Below are 10,679 nucleotides of genomic sequence, written 5' to 3'. Positions count from 1 at the left end.
CCTAGGTTACACACAGCCATCCAGAAAACCCTAGTCACCCCCCACAGGGAAAAACAGGCACACCAGTGGGCGGGACCAGACAGAAGGAAACGCCCACCTAGGGGTCTGGAGAACCCGGGGGCGGCAAAACAAGCAGTGAGTTGTTGGAGTCAGGAGGAAGGAGTGGAGTGAAGTCCAGGCCTCTGCTATAGGCCTGAGGCTGAACTGACAGGTGTCAGGGTCGGAGCCCGGACACATTGGCTAGGTGGCAGATGGTGGGCCCGTAGCTAGCAGGAGATGGGAAGACGGCTCGGCAGATCCGAGGTGGACCGGGACAGGGTTGGAGCCTGCCTGTACCGACACCGGAGACCCGACCGGAAACCGTGCACAGAGGGGGTACTCGGACCCTGAAGCCAGGCCCGGAACCAACGGCCTAGTTAATTAACCGATTGAGGGCAGGATTATAGGTCCTGTCCCATTCTAAGTCCCAAAAAGAGACAACCACCCACAGAGAGGGATAGGGCATCCATCAGAGCCTGTAGATCCCACGGGTCAGCGTCATCGGGCACGGCTCCCAACAGTATTACCGATAGCGGACTCCCGAGTTCCAGACTGGGAAGTCCACAACACTACAGCACAGTGCAGAGGGAAGAGTGACGGACCACCAGCCCGGGTGGGGGACCAGAATACATCCGGCCGCGGCGGCCGGCCACCGTCACCTTGGTTAACCAAAGGACTTGTCTGACTTCTTTCATCGTGAGTAAACTGAGACTCCCTGGTCTGACCAGGCGCACCCATCCCTGCCATCACGGTCCCCTGCACCAAGTCACCGGGTCCCGGGGCCACCATCCCTACCCACGGAGGGGTTAACAACAAGCTGCCATCCCCCCGGGTGTCCCACAACAGCAGCGGTGGTGCCACACCTCACCACACACCGTGGGTGGCATCACAGACAGTTTACTACCATCCCCGTTCAAATACGTCCCCTTTTAGTTGGAGTGTCCACGCGACCCCCGGGTACAGTAGGATCCCTCAAGCCGTACCATAGATCCGGATCCGAGCAGCTCCGGCTGCTGACACGGGGGCAGCACAGTAGCGTGTCCCAGTTAACCTCGCAGGTGCACAAGCAACAGTCACGTGTGTAGGGACACGACAAACCGAAAGGTAACCCAGTTAGCGTCACTGAAAAACCTGGAACATAACCACTAAGCCGGTCACGTGTGTACAGGGGCACATCAGACCATGAAGGCTACCCAGTTAGCGTCACTGGGAGCCCAGGGCTGGCACACACAGACGGGGACACGGTCTGTCTCCTGGAGTGTGAGTGCAGCACTGAGGGGGTTAATGTAATGGGGAATCTCCACATACCTCCACCTGCAGAGCCGCACACTAGATATATGGGAATGGAGGGGTTAATGCGCCCAGTAATGGGGAATCTCCACATACCTCCACCTGCAGAGCCGCACACTAGATATATGGCTGCTCTGTGCTTACAGGACCTGTGATGATGTCACAGTCATGTGACCAGACTTCTCTTGTGTGGGTGGAGCCATTCTAGAGTTGGCAGAAAACCGCCGCATGTGAGAGAAGAAACTGGAAAAGTTGTGACAGGTAATGAGGGACGAGGTCCAACTAGGATTAATCTCTGTGGAGGCTCCTGCACTTTATAACTTTGCGTCTTGTTCTTATGAAATATTTAATAAAGATTTAGATGTTTTAGTTTTTCTTTGTAGATTTGTTCTGTGTCTTTGGTGCTGGATTGGAGATATTCTGTGATAAAGCTGGTGCAGGCGGGGCCGCTGCCGCTTCTCTCGGGGGCCTGCTCGGATCCGGGTTCACTGCTACGGCTCGAGTAGTGACCGGACCCGGGCTCTCATGGCCGTCCGTCCTCACAACCGTCAGGAAGGGGGTATTTACAGGGGAGTTGTTGTGTCTATGACGCCACCCGTGGGTTGCGGTGAGGGATGGTGGCACCGCCGCTGCCTGGTGATGGGGCGCACAGAGTTTATGGAGCGGGGCAGCAAGGTGGGATCCCCTCCACGGGTAGGGGAGGTGTAGTCCTGGGGCCTACGGTCTGAACACGGGAGTGATGGCTGCTGGAGGTGGCGCGCCGGGCTGGACCAGGGGACAATGGTGTACTCCACAGTTCAGTAATTTCACACAAGTCCAATAGTAAACCAAGTTGCCAGTGGCCGGCTGCCTTAGGAGGGTGCATTCGGGTCCCACACCCAGGTTAATGAACAGGTATCCCTTCCTCCTGCACTTTGTGTTTGTCTTTCCTTCTGGACGACTTCGCTTGGAACGGAGACGTCCACTCCCGATTCTGTATATGTTGGGAGTTGTGGCCCGCGAAAGCTGACCCTTGGGATCTCAGTAGGTTCTGACGGACACCCTATCACCCGCGTTGGGCTTCTGTTTCGCTCTATCTGGGCAGTTAATGGGACAAAGTCTGGAACCTTGTCCACGGCTGGTTAATTGGAGAGGGGCTTGCAACCTTCCTCACCCTAGGGTCCAGTCCTGGCCCCGTCCTGCCCCCGGTATAACACACAATCCAACTATAGTCACACACAGAGATTTATCACAGAATATCTCCAATCCAGCAACAAAGACACAAAACTAACCTACAAGGAAAATCTAAAATATCTGAATTAATAAAACTTTCATAAAAAGAGACAAAGTTGTAAACTTGTATTGAGTTGATTATGCACTACAATTTTTTAATTCACTTTTTTTCTCTATCTCGCTCCGTTTGAGATAAAAATGCTAACTCCGTTGTTTTCCACCAGGTGGCGCTATAGGTGGTTTAATTGCGTAGCGCATGGCTACTTTACTATACCTAGACACCACTTCTATGCCTATAGCTGCCGCCGTTCTCAAGTTAATGACGGTGGACAGGACCAGGACATGGGTGGACACACTGATTATATATATATATATATATATATATATTATTTTTTTTTTATTAGAATCATTACTTCTTTTGCCCTAGTTACCAATTAAAAAAAATGTACATATTTGTTATCAGTGACCTAAAAGAGTCTGATCTATTAAATTATTAAATCTATTAAAATATAAAATAGCTGTGTTTTTCGGATTATAAGACGTACTTTTCCTCCCAAAACCTATCCAAATATGTAAATGACCCCAAAAGTCCAAATATGACTACCCACATTCGTCTCAATATATAAGAACAGATTAGGAGTCAAATATCCTAGGACTTTTGGGACATATAACAAATCACATATAATAGCGGCTACATATAAAATAAACACAGTGTACAAATATTACTTAAATCATTGTTAAATAACAGTCCATATGATGATGGTATTAAGTAAAGAAATAATATAATATATCAATCGTCGCCCCAAGTTCGCCGGGCAGGTATTAAAGTCACTAAGGACAGGAGGGCGAAATACAGCAACTCAGGAGACCACAAAGGAAACGAAGGAGATGTTATAACTTGTATGTGTAGTGTGACGCTCTGACAGGTCAGGTAGTCACACATAGACCCCCGCATAACACCTTTCCTCACCTAGGTTACACACAGCCATCCAGAAAACCCTAGTCACCCCCCTCAGGGAAAAACAGGCACACCAGTGGGCGGGACCAGATGGAAGGAAACGCCCACCTAGGGGTCTGGAGAGCCCAGGGGCGGCAAAACAAGCAGTGAGTTGTTGGAGTCAGGAGGAAGGAGTGGACTGAAGTCCAGACCTCTGCTATAGGCCTGAGGCTGAACTGACAGGTGTCAGGGTCGGAGCCCGGACACATTGGCTAGGTGGCAGACGGTGGGCCCGTAGCTAGCAGGAGATGGGAAGACGGCTCGGCAGATCCGAGGTGGACCGGGACAGGGTTGGAGCCTGCCTGTACCGACACCGGAGACCCGACCGGAAACCGTGCACAGAGGGGGGTACTCGGACCCTGAAGCCAGGCCCGGAACCAACGGCCTAGTTAATTAACCGATTGAGGGCAGGATTATAGGTCCTGTCCCAATCTAAGTCCCAAAAAGAGACAACCACCCACAGAGAGGGATAGGGCATCCGTCTGAGCCTGTATATCCCACGGGTCAGCGTCATCGGGCACGGCTCCCAACAGTATTACCGATAGCGGACTCCCGAGTTTCAGACTGGGAAGTCCACAACACTACAGCACAGTGCAGAGGGAAGAGTGACGGACCACCAGCCCGGGTGGGGGACCAGAATACATCCGGCCGCGGCGGCCGGCCACCGTCACCTTGGTTAACCAAAGGACTTGTCTGACTTCTTTCATCGTGAGTAAACTGAGACTCCCTGGTCTGACCAGGCGCAACGATCCCTGCCATCACGGTCCCCTGCACCAAGTCACCGGGTCCCGGGGCCACCATCCCTACCCACGGAGGGGTTAACAACAAGCTGCCATCCCATCGCCCCGGGTGTCCCACAACAGCAGCGGTGGTGCCACACCTCACCACACACCGTGGGTGGCATCACAGACAGTTTACTACCATCCCCGTTCAAATACGTCCCCTTTTGGTTGGAGTGTCCACGCGACCCCCGGGGACAGTAGGATCCCTCAAGCCGTACCATAGATCCGGATCCGAGCAGTTCCGGCTGCTGGCACGGGGGCAGCACAGTAGCGTGTCCCAGTTAACCTCGCAGGTGCACAAGCAACAGTCACGTGTGTAGGGACACGTCAAAACCAAAGGAAACGCAACAGATAATTGTCATGTGTGTAGGGACACGACAAACCGAAAGGTAACCCAGTTAGCGTCACTGGAAAACCTGGAACATAACCACTAAGCCGGTCACGTGTGTACAGGGGCACATCAGACCATGAAGGCTACCCAGTTAGCGTCACTGGGAGCCCAGGGCTGGCACACACAGACGGGGACACGGTCTGTCTCCTGGAGTGTGAGTGCAGCACTGAGGGGGTTAATGTAATGGGGAATCTCCACATACCTCCTCCTGCAGAGCCGCACACTAGATATATGGCTGCTCTGTGCTTACAGGACCTGTGATGATGTCACAGTCATGTGACCAGACTTCTCTTGTGTGGGTGGAGCCATTCTAGAGTTGGCAGAAAACCGCCGCATGTGAGAGAGAAGAAACTGGAAAAGTTGTGACAGGTAATGAGGGACGAGGTCCAACTAGGATTAATCTCTGTGGAGGCTCCTGCGCCTTATAACTTTGCGTCTTGTTCTTATGAAATATTTAATAAAGATTTAGATGTTTTAGTTTTTCTTTGTAGATTTGTTCTGTGTCTTTGGTGCTGGATTGGAGATATTCTGTGATAAATCTGGTGCAGGCGGGGCCGCTGCCGCTTCTCTCGGGGGCCTGCTCGGATCCGGGTTCGCTGCTACGTCTCGAGTAGTGACCGGACCCGGGCTCTCATGGCCGGCCGTCTTCACAACCGTCAGGAAGGGGGTATTTACAGGGGAGTTGTTGTGTCTATGACGCCACCCGTGGGTTGCGGTGAGGGATGGTGGCACCGCCGCTGCCTGGTGATGGGGCGCACAGAGTTTATGGAGCGGGGCAGCAAGGTGGGATCCCCTCCACGGGTAGGGGAGGTGTAGTCCTGGGGCCTACGGTCTGAACACGGGAGTGATGGCTGCTGGAGGTGGCGCGCCGGGCTGGACCAGGGGACAATGGTGTACTCCACAGTTCAGTAATTTCACACAAGTCCAATAGTAAACCAAGTTGCCAGTGGCCGGCTGCCTTAGGAGGGTGCATTCGGGTCCCACACCCAGGTTAATGAACAGGTATCCCTTCCTCCTGCACTTTGTGTTTGTCTTTCCTTCTGGACGACTTCGCTTGGAACGGAGACGTCCACTCCCGATTCTGTATATGTTGGGAGTTGTGGCCCGCGAAAGCTGACCCTTGGGATCTCAGTAGGTTCTGACGGACACCCTATCACCCGCGTTGGGCTTCTGTTTCGCTCTATCTGGGCAGTTAATGGGACAAAGTCTGGAACCTTGTCCACGGCTGGTTAATTGGAGAGGGGCTTGCAACCTTCCTCACCCTAGGGTCCAGGCACGGCCTCCGGACCGGATTCCCGCTGTCGGTACCGGTGGGCTACAACCCTGCCCCGGTCCACTTTAGGTCTCCCGCGACCGGATCTCCGTCGCCTGTGGCCCTGTTCACTGTCTGCCACCTAGCCAGGTAGTCCAAGGGCTACAACCCCTGACAACACTTCTGTCAGCTCTCCACACTTCAACTGTCACCTTCACTTCTCTCTGACTCAGACTGAACTCAAACTTGACTTGACTTCACTCAGCTTAAACTTCAACTCCTGTGTTGTGTTCCCGCCTCTGACACCTCAGGACCCCTAGGTGGGTGTTCTCATCCGCCTGATCCTGCCCATTGGTGTGTCCCTATTATCATGAGAGGGTGGCTATGGTTTAATGGCTGTGCGTTATGCCTAAGTGTGGGTTTCTGGTGGTAACAAGGAGGTTGTAAAATTTTTGTGACTACCTGGTTTTGCCAGGGCGTCACAAATCTCTGTCTGTGACTATAGTTGGATTGTGTGTTATACCGGGGGCAGGACGGGGCCAGGACTGGATGTAGGGATCATGTGAAGCCGGTAACAGCTCCGGAGATTTCTTACATGGGATCTTTATGATGTTACATCGTCATCTTCTCCCCTCTCTTCAGGTCCCTACAATATCGGATCCTCTCAGATCTTCTATATATGAGAATTTTCCTGATTGACCCATCAAGGATGGATAAGGACAGGGTCAAGATGGCAGAGAGAATATTACACCTCACCCTAGAGATCCTCTTTCGGCTTACTGGAGAGGTGAGAGATTCTGATGACGTCACATTACATCATTCTTATCTATGGGAATAACAGATGGACAGAACTGGAGAGGTGAGGACTCTGGAAATATCTGTAGTGAGATTTATTAATGTGTCTCTCTGTAGTGAGTGGCCAGGGGCGCCACCGGCCTTGTAGTCGTGGCTGTAGTTTTCAGGCTTACCCCTGGCTCCTCCACTACCACAAGACCGGGAGATGACTCAGTGGGGCAGAGTGTGGTGGTGTAACGATCATCCGGCGCATAAACACGCTCCAGGCAGGGTTCAATGCAAATAAACGACATGTTTTATTTTCACACTTCTTCTCCAGAAAACAAACAGTGCAGTTATGGATACCGGGTACACTTGCTTGAGCTGGGGGACAACCTGCCCTGACGTACCCTCCAGTGGGGTGTGACCGGTTACTCCACTTCGCCGGGCTCCCACTAACAGCTACCCACAGGCCGGACCCACACCGGCTGCTTCACTCGCTGAGGTTCCGTCTCCTCCTGTCTTCTCTGGCGTCCCCTATCAATTCAGCTCCCACACTCTGCCCCCTTGTTGTTCACTCGCTCCTCCCGGGCCCAACTGCCACTTTCTACCCCACACACACTTTTTATCTTCCCCTGGTTTCTGCCGGCTCCTCCTCATTCCCTGTGGCGACAGCCGTCCCACCCGGCCACTAGGGGGTGCCCTAACACAATACAATATCAGTAAAACACTTTTATTAAAACAACATAAACATTTCCGGATGACTATGTTTCTTTTGTAGGGGTCTGCCCACACACTACACACCTCCCCTCTTAAAACCCGAGCCTCCCGGCAAGGCTCCCTCTAAAAATCCCAGTTATAAAACTAGACAAACATGTTACAATAAACTGTGCACCTGTCCGTAATAGGGTACCTCAGATCAAAAGACCCCAGTCCAGCGCCCGGAGGCTTGGCAGCGCTCCCGGTCTTTGGTGTGCCCGGAGGCTTGGCAGCGCTCCCGGTCTTTGGTGTGCCCGGAGGCTTGACAGCGCTCCCGGTCTTTGGTGTGCCCGGAGGCCAACGTGGCACTCCCGGTCTTGGTCGTTTACACAAGAGAACCACAACACTTAAAAAAACCTTCTTCCTTTCGGCAACGCGGAGGAGCCCCTGGCTCAGTCCAGCCGCAGACTCCTTCCGGACTTAACACAACTTCTGCCGGTCAAACAACAACACCGGTCTTCGTACGAGCCGATCAGGACGCTTTACGCCGGAGGCCAGGCTCGCTTCCGTTCTGCTCTTTGTGCCTGGATGTAGTCGGACAGGGACTGCCCGGGCTGTCGACGTAACCTTCGAAAAGGTTCAGGAGTAACGGCGGCCTCGGATGTCATGATCTCTTCATTCCCCGGCGGGGGTGATGGGGTCGCTCCCCGGGGTGGCTGAGGCACATCCAGAACAATCACCGGGTGATTGGTTATGCTCTGGTTGACCGCCAGCACCGCCGGGGTCTCTCTTTCCGGGCCAGGAGTCGGTCCGGGCATCATCTCCGGAGCCACCGCTAAGGTACGTCGGGAGTGAGAGGCTTCAGCCAGCACCGGTCTTGACTGGGTCCGCCGCCGGCTTTGATGTTCCTCCCACTCTATCTCCTGCTGCCATTGAGCGGCTTCTCGTGGGGTCGGCATTCTGGTCACGCCGACCGCGAAGAGGCCGCGGCTTTCCGCCTCAGGTAGGAACTGGACTTTTTCGCCCGGATAGAGTGTGTGTAGGCGCTGTGGCAAACCTTCCACATCCAGATGTACCCGGTTGTAAAAGTAGTCGTCTTTGGTTGTCTCTTCCCGGATAAAGCCGTAGCCCTCTTGCTGATTAAACTTCACCACTATACCCGTGGTGAACTGTAGTGCCAGCTCTTCGCCCCGGGGACCGGCCATCATCTCCCGGGCGATGGTCTCAGCAAGCAGCCGCTCCTGGACGGGGTCTGGTACCGGGGACGGAGCCCTTGGGTAAGGTATGTGTCACGCTCCCCGGGTCCTCTGCTCCGCTCCCCGGCTCACCTGCCACGCTCCCCGCTCTCCAGCCTCCATTGGCCGCGCTTCCCAGGCCCCCTGGTCCCCGCTCCCGGCGCCCGTCGGCTTCCCAGCCCCTGGTCGGCTCTGCTGCTTCCTCCTCTCAGCTTCCTGCCCTGGCTTCTGGCACCCGGGCCGCGCGCATGCGCATTAGGGCGCGCGCGCGGTCACTGACCCTTTCTTAAAGGGCCAGTGTCCACTGACAGGAAATGATGCACACAGGTACAGGGTATAAAGGGGGTTAATGTCCAAGGGGGCGGGGCCTGTTCTTCGTGTTTCCCAAGCTAGGAGTCAGGTCTCCTTGTGTTCCTGTGAGATACTTACCTCTCTCTCTTTTAGAGCCGATCCTGCATTGCCATCCGGTCCTGCTGTATCTCGAACCCCGAATGCTGCCTATCTACCATCCTGACAGTCCGTACCATCCCGGTTCCCTGCGGTGACCCGTCATCTCGCTCCAACGGTTCCGGACCCCGCCTGACATCATCCCGGCTTCCGAACCTGAGCTCCGTCACCCGGACCACCATCAGTGACCCCGTGGTCCCAGGGACTTCTCCATTGTGTTCTAAGTGCACGGACTGTTCTGCTACCTAAAGTGCTCCGGCTACCGGACTCCGTTCCCTCTTCGGGGAGTTCGGTCCAGTGGATCCACCTCCCGGGTCTGCCCATCCATCTGGCCCTAACAGTAAGAACAGGCCATGGATCCCGCCGAAGCACTAGCGGCCTTGCAAGAGGAACTCCAACGCCAGCGTGAAGTCCAGACCCGCATGCTGAACTTTATGACTTCCGTGGACGCCCGCCTGAACACGCTACAAGCCTCGGTCACATCTTCTGCGCCCCGGGTCTCCACTAGTCAGTCCACGGCTCCCGCTCCCGTGGCAGTCTCTTCAGATGCTTCCAGACTTCGTTTGGCTTCACCACCCCGTTACGCCGGAGATCCCAAGACCTGCAGGGGGTTTATAAACCAATGCTCCCTTCATTTCACGCAGCTGCCGCATTTGTTTGCCTCTGACCAAGCCAAGGTCGCCTTCATAATGTCTCACCTAGAGGGCGAGGCACTGGCGTGGATGAACCCCTTGTGGGAGAAGGAGGACCCTATGACCAAGAATCTCCAAGAGTTCCTGCAGGCCTTTCGCGGCACCTTTGACGAGCCCGGACGCGCCTCCGCGTCTGCTTCATCTCTTCTCCGGTTACGTCAAGGAACTCTGACGGTGGGTCAATACGCCATCCGTTTCCGCACCTTGGCTTCAGAACTCGGGTGGAATAACGAGGCCCTAACAGCTGCCTTCTGGGAAGGACTCTCGGGTCGAATCAAAGATGAGCTGGCTGGACGTGACGTACCGTCCACCCTGGACGCCCTGATTACCCTAGCGACTCGAGTGGACATTCGCTTTCAGGAGCGGTCCAAAGAGGTGTCCCGTGAGAGACGTCCGGTACGGCATGCCTCTCCTCCACAGAAGCCCGCCGTACTCCAGTCAACGACCTCTGGTGCCTCCGTCCATGAGCCCATGCAGATCGACCGTGTGCGACAGTCTGAACAACGTCGAGCAGAGCGACTCGCCAAGGGTCTCTGCTTCTACTGCGGAGAAGGCACACACCTGCTACGCGCCTGTCCAGAGAGGCCGGGAAACTCCAAAGCCTAGGGTTAGTAGGAGAGGCCACCCTAGGTGCTGGGACTCTCTCAGACCCGGTTACATGGACTGTGCAAGTGACAACGGGAGAGACGCGGTTTACGGCTGAGGCGTACCTCGATTCTGGGGCAGCAGGCAATTTCATCCAGCAGGCCACGGTGGACAAATACCAGGTGCCTGTTACTCCACTCGCCAAACCTCTTGTGATTGCCTCTGTGGATGGGAGACCCCTCTCTGACACCATCTCCTGGATCACCAAGCCGCTTGAACTGAGT

This window comes from Anomaloglossus baeobatrachus, chromosome 5 (genome assembly GCF_048569485.1).
Source record: "Anomaloglossus baeobatrachus isolate aAnoBae1 chromosome 5, aAnoBae1.hap1, whole genome shotgun sequence".
In the NCBI taxonomy this organism is placed as follows: domain Eukaryota; kingdom Metazoa; phylum Chordata; class Amphibia; order Anura; family Aromobatidae; genus Anomaloglossus; species Anomaloglossus baeobatrachus.
This window is presented reverse-complemented; position numbering follows the sequence as displayed.